Raw genomic sequence first — 12,097 nt, forward strand, 5'->3', positions numbered from 1 at the left:
ATTTTCTCTTGATTTCTTGAAACAAGGACAGTTCATGCATCATTTGGCAGCCCTCTGCAAGCGGTTTGTACTTGAATTTCCAGAAACAGTTTGTTATTTACACTGCCAATTGCAACACTTTTTTCTGTGTAAAAGCTCCCTTAGATTTCACCAATCTTTGCCTTTTTTGGTTTTTTTTGTTTTGAATAAACAGACCCTGAAGGCAAGAAGAGCACTGCAGGGAAGGAAAATAGCTCCAATACTGCTGGAGCTGGAGGCCAAACACAAATTCCACACTCTCTGCTGGCTCAGGTTGATAAATTTGCTGGGATTTCAAGGCGCAGCCCCAGAATTTCATGTTCCCTGGGAGAGTGTTGATGCACGAGATATATCTGTCTCTCAATATGCTGCTTTTCCAGGGGAATGTGCTGATTAGCCCCCAGCCGGACAAAAATGCACTTCTCGTTGCTGTCCCATGGAAGTCCTTCAGGGCTCTCCAAGGCTGGGAAGGAGGACTGGTGAAGGCTGGGGAACAGAAGGGGAGGTGAGCTCTGGGGATGCTGCTCCGCCACAAATTCATCCCTTTTCCATTTTTTTTTTTTTAACACGCAGATTTGTTGTTTAAACAACACCAAAACACAGATCCCAAAGTGCCACCTGCTCCCACTCACACACAGAGACCCCGGTGTCTGCCACTGCTCTCATTCCATCCTCAACATCCATCCCTTTTAATGGGAGCCACAGTTTTAGGAAACACTGGAGTCTGCAAACATCCATGATAATTTTTCTTTAAGCAACCCAGATGTTATTAAATGGGGAACGCCACATGAGCTGATATTCCACATTCATGAGTTTTTAGAAACAAAACAAGAGCTTGCAGTAAATCAACCCCATTGGAATAATATGTAGGAAAAAAAAAAAAAAGGAAAAAATCAAATCCTGGAGTGTATAGTTGTTGAAATAAAACACAATACCAGAAAAAGACGTCCAGAAAACTCATTTTTAACTCGAGAAGTTCACGTTTTCAAAAGGCACAGCTCATCCCACACTCCCTCCCCTGCAGAGGAGAGAGGAGAAGCTGAAGGCATTTAGCAGACATTTGCATCTATATTCTGCAAGTAGCAGATGCAAAGGAAGAGATTCATTTCCCCTAACATAAGCCATCTAAAAATTAAATGCTGATAGTCATCTTGGATTCTTTTTAAGCCCAGATGAAAATAGCTGCTATGTGCAGGTCTGCCCTGCTCTCTCCCCAGAGATTACAGAAAGCTCTCAAGTGCCAAAATTAAATAGGGGGCTGAAATTAAACCAGAGGTATCCCACTCTCAGCACAGCTCCTGAATGCAATGCCTTGTATCCAAAGCACACTGGAATCCCTGGAAAAATCACGGCTGTAATCCTGGAAGGGTGTTTGAGCCCTGTGCTGCTGCTCAGGGATTCGGGCAGGTCAGGCTGACCCGAGGCGCTGCGTCAGCCCCCAGAGCGACCTGCCCTGCTGCTGCCAGCACCCAGCGCCCTCCAGGACAGCACAGCACGGTCCATTTGCCTGGGCTCAAATGGGAAGGCAGAACTGGAAGCAAAGAAGGTGCTCGTGCTCCCAAACTCTCTGCTGGGATCGATTTCTTGTGGTATTTTTACTGCCGGATATCCTGAGCCCCACCAGAGCAGCATCACTCTGAAGGCATTGGAAAAAGCATCTCTGGAGTGCAAGGGGAGGAACTACAGCAAAATCCTCAGAAAGGGTCTAACGGGGTGAAGAAAAATAGAACATAAAGAATTTAAACACGTGCGCCAGGAGCAGCACCCAAAGCCGCGCTGTGGCAGAGCGGGTGATCCAGGGAGAGCAGCAGGAGATGCTCCTTGGCTGCCCCAAAGGCACCACCAGGAGACTCTGAGGCATCCAAGGCAGAGGAGGGAGAAGTCCTGGAGAGGAGCCCCCATTTTTGCTGCTGGGGTCTTGCACTGCAAGGCTTGTGATGGAGGGCTCTGCCCTTTTGAACACCCACCTTCAGGGGGAGGGTGCGTGGGGAGCAGAGTGGGAGCAGAGAGGGGACCAAGCTCATCTGCTTTTATTCTTTCTATTTTTTAATTTATTTTTTTTTTTTACGTGGCAGGTGCTGGTTTTCCACGCACGCTGCCAGCTCCACACAAGCTCTTTTTTTTTTTTTTTTTTTCTTCCTAACACGTTCCTTTGAGAAACAAAGGTTCGACGCAAAACGCTGCCCCTGATGAAATGTGGAAAGCGGCCGGCCTGGCTGCTGGTGAGCGCTGCTATTCATCTGACTAAGCAGCATTTGACATTTGGGCTTGGTGGGTCTCAAGTTTCCCTCTAGTAAGATATGGGCTGACTCGGCCGCAGCCAATCTCGGTCGGAGGCGCGGATGGTGCCGCAGGGAGGGAGGGAAGGAGGGAGGGAGAGAGGCAGGAGCGCATCCCAGACGGAGCAGCACCCACGGGCTGTGCGAGCGGCGCTGCAGCCTCACCTCAGCTGCACCGCAGCCGTGGCACCGCTGCCCGCTCCTCCCGGACCTGCTCAGCTGCCAATTCACACCTTTCCTTTTCCTTTTCTTTCTTTTTTTTTTTTTTTTTTTGACATTTCTTCACGACTTCCACTTGTTTTTTTGCTTCTCTTCCCCCCTTTACCAGAGTTCTGTGTTTCCTGCTGCCCGCGTGGTTTATCTTCTGCCGTAACCGGAGGCAAGTGGAAGCTGTTGCACAAGAGTTTCCCAAACCAGGTTCGAGCTTGGTGCAACACAACCAGCAGCACAGAGGGAAATCCTTTCTGAGGGCCAGTGTTTCAGAATAAATCCAGTCAGACTGAAATGATACCAAAAGCGACAGGCTTGCAGAGCGCTGGCACGGAGGCTGTGAGCTGAATCCACAACTCAGACATGTCCTCCCAGATGGAGGGAGTCCAAGCCAGACAACAATACCACAGTCCAGTCTTCTGAGAGGCGTAATCCACCAAAAATCCTGCTCTGGGTGGATGTGTCACTGCCCAAGCACAGCGAGCCAGCTGGATGGAGCTGGCATCTTTGCCTTTGATGAGTAAAGCATTAAGTATGATTTGGTAGAGACACTTTGTGGTACTGGGTAGATCTGTGACATCCTTTAATCTTTACATTTCTCTTTGCCTTTTGTGCTCCTCCTCCCAACCCCAAGATTTTTGCTCTAACTACAAGCAAGGACAAAAAGAAGGGAGCTGCAGCATAAATGACATGAATACTAAAATAAGTGCCATTTATAAATAAGGGTTTTTTAAGTATTACTACTTCCTGATGCAAATACTAAACTCCTTGTCCACAAAATTTAAAACAGGCCTGTACAACACAATTTTTCAATGAGTAAAAATCCCTTATCACTTTATTTTGCACCAGACTTCCCAGGACTGATACTTGCAACATTGCCACAGAGTTTCCCAGCTCCTAACAGCACCATCCCCAAAGGCCCACTTGTCACCCTCATTTCCACTTCTTGAGACTTTCTATTAGTGGAAATGAAATTTGCAGAGTTGCAAAGCTCATTGCATAACTTGTTCAAAAGCAGTTAGGAACAAACACAAACACATCTCGTGGATGACAATGAGCCCCTGGGAACCCTGAAGTCCCAACAGGCATCTACCCACTCCAAAAAGCTCTCTAAGGACCCGGCCCCAGCCTCACTGAGTGCAGGAAAAAAATTAACTCCACACCACAAGTGCTGCAGAACACTCTAAAACCATGGCTTTTAAACTTTATTTGCCATGTGCCCCCATTTGTTTGCTTCAGGAGCTGGATAGCCTCACCCAGGATGGTTTTCTGCATGGTTCCTGGCTGCACAAGGACTCAGGCAAAGCTCAGCCTGATTTTGAGCCATCTCTTGGCTCTGGAGGAGATGCAGGAGCCCTCCTGATCAGGGTCTCAGGGCATCAAGTCAGTGATCAGCCACGGGGTGGGACTGCAGGCATGCACAGGTCCCACAAGTGCAGCACGCTGTTGCAGTCCATGCAAGATGTGGCATGTTCCTCAGCTCCAAGTACACCCAAGACACTCATCTGCTCTGCAAACACAGCTGGGCCTCCACATGAGCTCATGAGGACAAACAGGGCTATGAGCAGCCTCGCACACAAATATGGGTATGAACAGCCCTGCCAGAGCAGCCACACAGGAAACCTGGAGCGTTTCAGGGATAAAACGGAGGTGTCACCTCTCCCTGTCACCCCAGAGAACCTCTGCCAGCTGTGACACTGGTGCAGGGCACTCCTGCTGCCTGCCTGGGCAGGGGCAGCATCCCCAGGGCCCTGAGCCTGGAGCAGCTCGCTCCACCCCACCCCACAGCACAGCAGCTGTGGGAGGAACAGAGCAGGTAGAACCAGTGCTCCCCACCTGCCAGGGAGCTTGCTGCTGAGCAAGACCAGGGGCACCGTCCAAAACAAACAGAGCAGGAACCACTTCTCCAAGGAACAGCTTGTCCACGCTGTTGAAACCTCGAGGATTACTGCAGAGCAGCCCTGTCCCAGCAGGCACCTCTGCTGGGCACACTCCAGGGCTGGAAGCACACCTGGAAAATGGAATGAAGAGGTGAAACCCTGGGGAAGGGCCTGCCTTATGCCACAGGCCAACCCTGAGTCCCACACGTTTGCTCTGGTTGTCTTTAGCAGGCACCCAGGGAGGAGGCACTGACACAAACCCAGCTCTGAGCACTGACAGTGATGAAATTCTATGTCTCACAAGAGGAATGCAGGTTTTTCTCTCCCTGTTCCTCAGGAGGGGTGCAAGCTCCACTCCTAATGGCTCCTAGTGTGTGCCACAGGAGGATGAGCAGGCTGAACGCTGCCCCAGAGGGAAGCAGCAGGCTGGAAGGGGTTTCTCCCAGCCCTACAACCACCACCTCTGACACCTCCCCGGAGGGCAGGAAGAACAGGGTGCTCACTTTAAACTGTCCTTTAAAATCACGTCTAATTTTCCTTATTCTAGCACTGAGCTGCACAGCTACCACGTAACCTGAGGGCTGAAACTGGAGGAGTCCTGCCACTACAGCAGCTATGTTCACACACGTGCATAATTGTGCAACAGTAGTTGCAAAAACTTCTATCATTCAGGCATCAAGACCTGAAATTGGAGGAGAGAGACCTCTTTTACTTCTTCTCAGCACAAGGTGAGCTTGGAGAACATCACCAACCTGCAAAAGCCAGTGATGCCTCAATTCACACTGCATGGCCACCAAGCTATCAGCACTGTGCACACACCTGCACAGGCAGCTGCCTATGTCACATAAAGCATTTTTAGAAATACAGTTGAATGTTATATTCCCTGTGAAGAGTCCTTGTTTTGTTTTCCTATCTCAAACTCTCATGGTTGAAAGGGGCACAGGCAGCTCCAGTTGCAAGTTTATTAGCAAATTAACAGAAACCTTGATGAACTCCAGCATATTTCTGGTGGTTGATGCCCTAAAGGATTTTATTTATATGAAATCCATGCTTTAAACAGCTGATAGTCACTTCAAAACACGTCAAACTGACCCCTGTTCTGGCCTCAAAGGAGCTCACAAACCATAAATTTACGTAATAAATAAAACTTCCCCTGGGACAAACAACAGCCTGTGAAATGCACTCGTTCAGCAACTGCTGAGAACACTCATTTCCTAATCAGGCCCTGTGGATGCAGCACACACCAAGTTAACCTTATCTCCCCTCATCTGGGACTCAGACTATCTGCTCATACAGCAGTTGTGCTCCTCCAGGAGCACCGTGGTGCTCAGGTGCCAGGTTTTTCAGAGACGAATCAAACACAGAACGGTGAAGAGCTACAGGAGCTACCCAGGACCTGAAACCTGCCTGGCACAGCCCCAGCCCCATTCCTGGGGAATGAGGAACCTGGGCACTGAACACCTCTTCTGGCAGCCTGGAACCCTCTATCAGATGCAGATCAGGAGCTGCTTCAGCTGGGGATGCTGCAGGTGGCTGGCTGGAGTGTCAGGGGCTGAGTCACAGCCCGGAGCTCTGCACCTGCAGCCTGGCAGAGCCAGGGCCAGCAGGGGAGCTCAGCTGCTCAGGAGCACCTTGGGAAAGGGCCAGGTAGCCAGGCTGCTGCTGGGATAAGCTCAGGAGTTGGGGTGTAACATGAGACCAGGGCCACGAAAGTCAGGTTTTGGCTCATTATCTACCAGATTCTGACATCCACTGCATGGTGTACTGCAGCTTTGTACAAGGCATTTGGTAGATCCCTGATACCCCATCCCTGGAAACATCCAAGGCCAGGCTGGATGGGGCTCTGACCAACCTGATCTAGTGCAAGGTGCCCCAGACTATTGCAGGGGGATGGATTAGGGGTCCTTCAAAAGTCCCTGCCAACCCAAACCGTTCTGTGATTCCGTGGTCTATTCCAGCACTATCAGTGGTAAATAATGGCTTGATGAGGTATCTCACATGGGAGGCATCTCAGAATTTTGACATACTGCATTACCTATTTTTCATAGAAAAATGTTTTTTTTTTTGAAGTTCAGATTTTACTCATCTCCTAACAGGTCTGCTCCCAGATTCTATCCAGGGCTTGAGGCAAAAACAACCCACTGACTTGAGCTCAGATTTTGCCCAGGGAGTGTGTCCAGGAGAGCATGAGCAAGTGGGATAGTGGGGAGGCTGGGAGCCCAGCCTTTGGGTGCTTGTGCTGTGCTCTGCAGTTTTGCACCTCCATTCCAAATGTCTCTTGCACTTGTGCAGGACATTCCCCAGGTCCATGGATGGGAGACAGCAGCCTGGGACAGTGGAAGGTGTCCCTGGGGTGGAACAAGGTGGGCTCCAAGGTCCCTTCCAACCCCACACATTCCCTGGTTCTATGACAGGGGACCACCTGCAGTGTCAAAACAAATCAAAGAATCTCTGATACACAAAAATCTGGCTCCAGCTCTCTCTGAGAAGCAGGCTGAGGGATGAGAGCGAGTTCACTGCGCCTTCATCAATCTCATGGAGAGGCCCATTCCAGCAGTGGCACCCCTGGCTGCTTCCAAACCTTGTGCCAAATAACTGCACCAGTGCCCAAACCACGTGAGAACAAGGGGAGGTGCAAAGAAAGGAAAAAGAGAACATCTCTATATGGTTAGAGCCCCAAGCTGCTCATCCTCCATCCCACGTGCAGGGATGGGCGTCACTGACACTCCCCCGGCCTACCCAGGGGAGTCACAGTGAAATCCTCCTCTGAAGCCACTGATTTGGACTGGAATTACACAGGTGCTAGCAACATACCACAAATTCCTTGGGTTTGGTCGGTTCTCAAGTCATCCTCAGGGAATCTATTTTTAGGCCTGCAACTGCATTTTTCCATGGCACTCCATGACCCTTCCTCCCACCCCGGTGCTGGGCAGAGCAGGAGGAGGCTGAAGACAGAGAGCAGCCCTCAAGCAAACAGGACCTGAGCAAGGGGCACACCTGCTTCGCAGTACGAGAGTCGTGGGCCTCCACCTGGAAGCTGTCAGAGAGAAAACAGCAGCACAGAGCCCTGCAGCACACACTTCTGCCCAGGGCACCAGCACTCAGGGTCCCAGTTCTCCAGGACAAAAAGCTACAGGTGGCGACAGAGGCAGGACACCCCTGGTGAGGGCACACAGCACTTGAACCTCATCCCTTTCTTAGAAACAGCATTAATGAATAAATACTACTGTTTGTGCAGCTGCATCCAATACCTGCCACAGTGAGTTCTTGGTTCATATCCATACTTGCCCTTTGTCTCAAGTTTAAACTACTCCACATCAATTTATACTCCGTACCCTACTCCATACTCAGTCTACTTCCATATTCTACTTCCTTACAACCTCTCCTGAATCTAATCTGCAGACTGACACTTGCCACTGTTAGAGAAGTAGTCAAAAACGTTCTACTTTTCGCTCACCACAACCTCACAATGCTTTTCTCCAAATTAGTAATGTTTTTTACCCTTCTAGCAACTGCAGATTTGCTGAATCACAGAGTTTTATGATTATTTTTAAGGTGATTTAGAAGTTTCTGGAGTCTGGTGAATGTACTTTTATTAAAAAGAGCACATCTTTAGTTTGTACAGGTAAAGAACTTTAACCTGGAGAGTGTCAGAAGAGGCTCCTGAAATTGAGTTATTGATAAAATTGAGTTATTTCATGCTCAATCCAATTAGTGTTCCAGTAAATACAACTTCCCAATGCTCTGCCATCTCTTAAGTTCTCCCTCCCTTGTTAAACTTATGTTGTCTTCTGATTCACACTCTAGATTTTGCAAATCCCTTTTCAAGACCTGAAAAATCTCTTTTTATAAATAACCACAGCAGAGGGGAAAAACATTGTTGTGTAAAATACTCTTACAAGAAAAACAGAAAGCCCAATGATTATATCATGTGTATCTTGTACTAGAGCTAAATGTTTATAAAGAGGGATTAATTTTTTTTTCCTTCCTGGCAAAGGCTAAAGTAAATACAATGCTAGAGAAAATATGTGACATGCACTCAACACTGAAGAAACATGTTTGGATACAGCGCAGTGAGGAACTTGCAGAAGAATTTAACACCATAAAAATTCTGAGCTTCCAGCTTGCTGTCAGTGCTCAAATCTCTCAAAGTAAAACTTGGGTGAGTTTTCTTTGGAGATGTGGTCAGATGGCGCTTACAAGCTCCATAAACTGATTAGTTAGTAGCAGGAATGAAAAACATTTCATAGGTTAGCAGAGGTTATCAGGCAGCAACACAGACATGAGGGCACAAAGCCCTTCCCCTCCTCCTGAGTCCTGCAGCCCCACAGCTCAGGTTTTGGCTCATAGATGCTTACTTTGTTCTTTTATTTTTTGTTATTCTAAGTTTCCTGCTGCTAATGTGGAGGAGCTGGTGTGATGTCTGTGCTCGGGACAGACAGGAATTTGGGGTGCCTGGCTCTTGGTGTCCAGGCTGGGCACCACAACCTCTCCAGACCGGCAGGTTCACTCCCAGAGCTTGCTGCCTGCAGCTTCCGTGCAACAGCTCCCTGTCCCGCTGATTCCCAGAGATTAAAGCTCTGCTTTCACAATCGTTAATGCCACATTTGGGCAATGCCTGATCTCACAGAAAACACATCCAGCCCAGGCAGGGTGTGAACACACAGCCCGGCTCCTGCTGAATCAGAGCAAGAGCACGATCACCAGAGGGAAATCAATAGCTGCCTCGTGGAGTACCTGCCAGGGGGAGTCTGTCATGATGGCAATTCCAAACAGCTGTGGATCAGCAGCCTGAGATTACACCTGATCTGCCCTCCAATTCCTACGGCTCCAGCATTTTGACCAAGCATCACTGGCTCTACAGCTGGACTTGTTCTCAAAGAGTGCTGCCCTCAAGTCCAAAAACATTACCTTTTGATCTTAACTCACTTCCATGAGAAATACTTATCCAGTATAAAACTAAAACCAACAACCATATGTGCAATTCAAACTTCATTCATCCTCCAACCCACCTGCTAAATTTACTTTTTCATTCAAATGTACCAAAGTCAGCAAAGGCATGACCAGCACTAGGTTCCTTGTAGCTGCTTCCAGAAGGTGGGAAGTGTATCCCTGTTACTAAATCCTTGGCTTTGAGCTCTCAGAAGGATTAATTTCCCTTCTGATCCCCCTCAGCATCCCCCTGCAGCATCCCAGTCAGACAGCACAGACTTTGGCAGGTGGAGAGGCCAGACAGAGCCCTTCCCAGCTTAACAGCATCACACCAGATGGAAAACGTCTGGATTTGCAGATGGAGGAAGAGCTTACTAGAAATACTCTCACGATGAGGTGAGACTTCCCCAAAAATGTGCACTTTAGGAGCTTCAACAAGTAATTTTTTTATGCACAGAATGCTACACAACATCCCATCTTCATTACTGGAGCTCCACTAGCAGTGCAGCAGAACTGCTCATATCTAATCCAGAAAGGAATGCAACAGGTGAGTCTATCTCTGTCAGGCCTCTGCACCTTCTCCCTCTCTCTCCCATACAGTTGTTTAGGATTAAGGTTTAATAGCTTTTTTTCTGGACAAAGGAACCACAGAATATACTCTCTTCATCTCCTGCCAGACTCCAGTGATCTCCCCACAAGCTGCAGTTGGGACCCGCTCTGTGAAACACCAAGTGCTCCCCAATGCCCTCGGAGCCCAGCAGCTCTGGGGTGCAGAGCAGCACGGGCGTGCTGCTGTCGTGGCAGTTGCCTGTTCAAAAACCGTAAAAAGAGAAACGGGGAACGCTGAATTTTCAAGTGTTTCAGTTTCAAGGCTTAATCCATCAAGCACTCAGGAGAAAGGCTGTGCTACTGTAGGGAGTGCAGACGCCTCTGCAAGGCTGGGAGAGCCGCAGGGTGTCTAAAATGCTCCACCCAGTGGCAGAAAGCTACACCCGCCTGAAAAAGTAAATCCTGCACAGTTCTACACGAGCATTAAATCCCACACGTGCTTTCTTTCCCCACACGGTACAAAAAAAGAAAGAAATTAGCATTTTCGTTATACTGCATAATAGAGGCTATTCACGTAAAGAATACAACTGAGCCTAAAAAGGAAGGAAAAAAAAAGAAAGTATGCACTCAGTACATTTAAAGTATGTGATTATCCCTCTAAAATCTAACACATTTCTTATCTCCCACTTCTTCCAGGACACTTAAATTCCCGTAATCCCAACTGATCTCAGCAGAGATGCCTTAATTTCCCAAAGGCAGAAACACAGTTCTGCCATTGTTATATCCAGGAAATCAGAGAACATAGCTGGGAATTAGTACAAGGATCAGGTATTTCTGCTGTTATTCTGCAATACATGATAGGGCTTACTAGCAAAGACAAGCTCAAACCAAATCCTCAAGGCTCAGCACTCCTACGTAACGTAGAAGATTGGCTCAGGAATCAAACATCAATGCTTCTGCTCATCTTTAATGATAACTCAGCAAGAAGAAAGCCAGCATTGTGAATCCCTGCCCATGGCACTGGGGTTGGAAGTAGATGATCTTTAATGTCCCTTCCAACCCAAACCATTCTGTGATTCTGTGATTCTGAAGCACAGCAAACTGTGTTTGTGTAGGGCCCAGTACAGGACCTGGTTTTGGCCTTCTGGGAATGCCATGCTTTAGGCTTAGAAGCGAAATCAGGAACCACAGAAGAGGAATGCAGAGGGATTGTCACTGGTCTCAACCATTTAACAGTTCAATTTGCACAAAGAAGATTTTGATGGGCTATAGGGAATTAGGGATTGCTGGCTGGGAGGGTGGGCAGGCCCTGGCCCAGGGTGCCCAGAGCAGCTGTGGCTGCCCCTGGATCCCTGGCAGTGCCCCAGGCCAGGCTGGAACAATCTCATCTGGCGGAAGGAGCCCCTGCCCATGGCAGAGGCTGGAATGGGACAGTCTCCACACCATTCCATGATTCTACAAGCACATCATTCTGACCTGGCTGACTTCACTCAGCTGGGTGATGTGAAAGAAGCTGCAAGTGCTAGAGCTGCACTGCCTGAAGCCCCAGTAACTTCATGGGAAAGGATTTTTCACTGCCTCACTTTTGTGTGACAAAGCCTCTCAGCCTCCTCAGTTCTCACAGAAAATGAGCAGGATAAAAATGGAATGATATGGGAATAAGCAGTTGGCTCACACTGCAAAGAAAGGTTACTGGCAGGAGGATGTACATCATCTGTGCTGATAACACATTTGTCAAGGTATCTGGAAAGCTGCAGCTAATGCATAAAAAGTTCTCTGGAAAATAAGATGGACATGATGATGCGTTCTTCAGAAATTACACCATAATTCAGGATGACCAAATGCAGCTCTCCTGGCTAGAATTACACATGAATCTCAAAAATGTGAGTGATAAAAAGAGGAAATGAAACATTGTGTGCTAAATAAAGCACATGAAGAGGATTTACTGTAAACACACAATGATGAGCTCAAGAACTGTTATTGCACAAGGAAAAGATCCTGGAAAAACACATCCAGTTCTCTGAAAATGAGAATTCAGTGATCATCCACAGACAAGAACTGCCCATAAATTCCTCCATGAGGACCCAACCATGATCTCTACAACCAGTGACCAGACTGAGGGAATGACCAGACATGAGTGAATGACATGAAGCGCTGTAAGGGCAGGGTTAGGTTGGATCTCAGGGAAAGGCTCTTCCCCAGAGGGTGCTGGCACTGCCCAGGCTCCCC

This window comes from Melozone crissalis, unplaced genomic scaffold (assembly GCF_028551555.1).
Source record: "Melozone crissalis strain CALT ecotype California unplaced genomic scaffold, PUWL_Pcris_2 ptg000036l_1, whole genome shotgun sequence".
Lineage (NCBI taxonomy): Eukaryota > Metazoa > Chordata > Aves > Passeriformes > Passerellidae > Melozone > Melozone crissalis.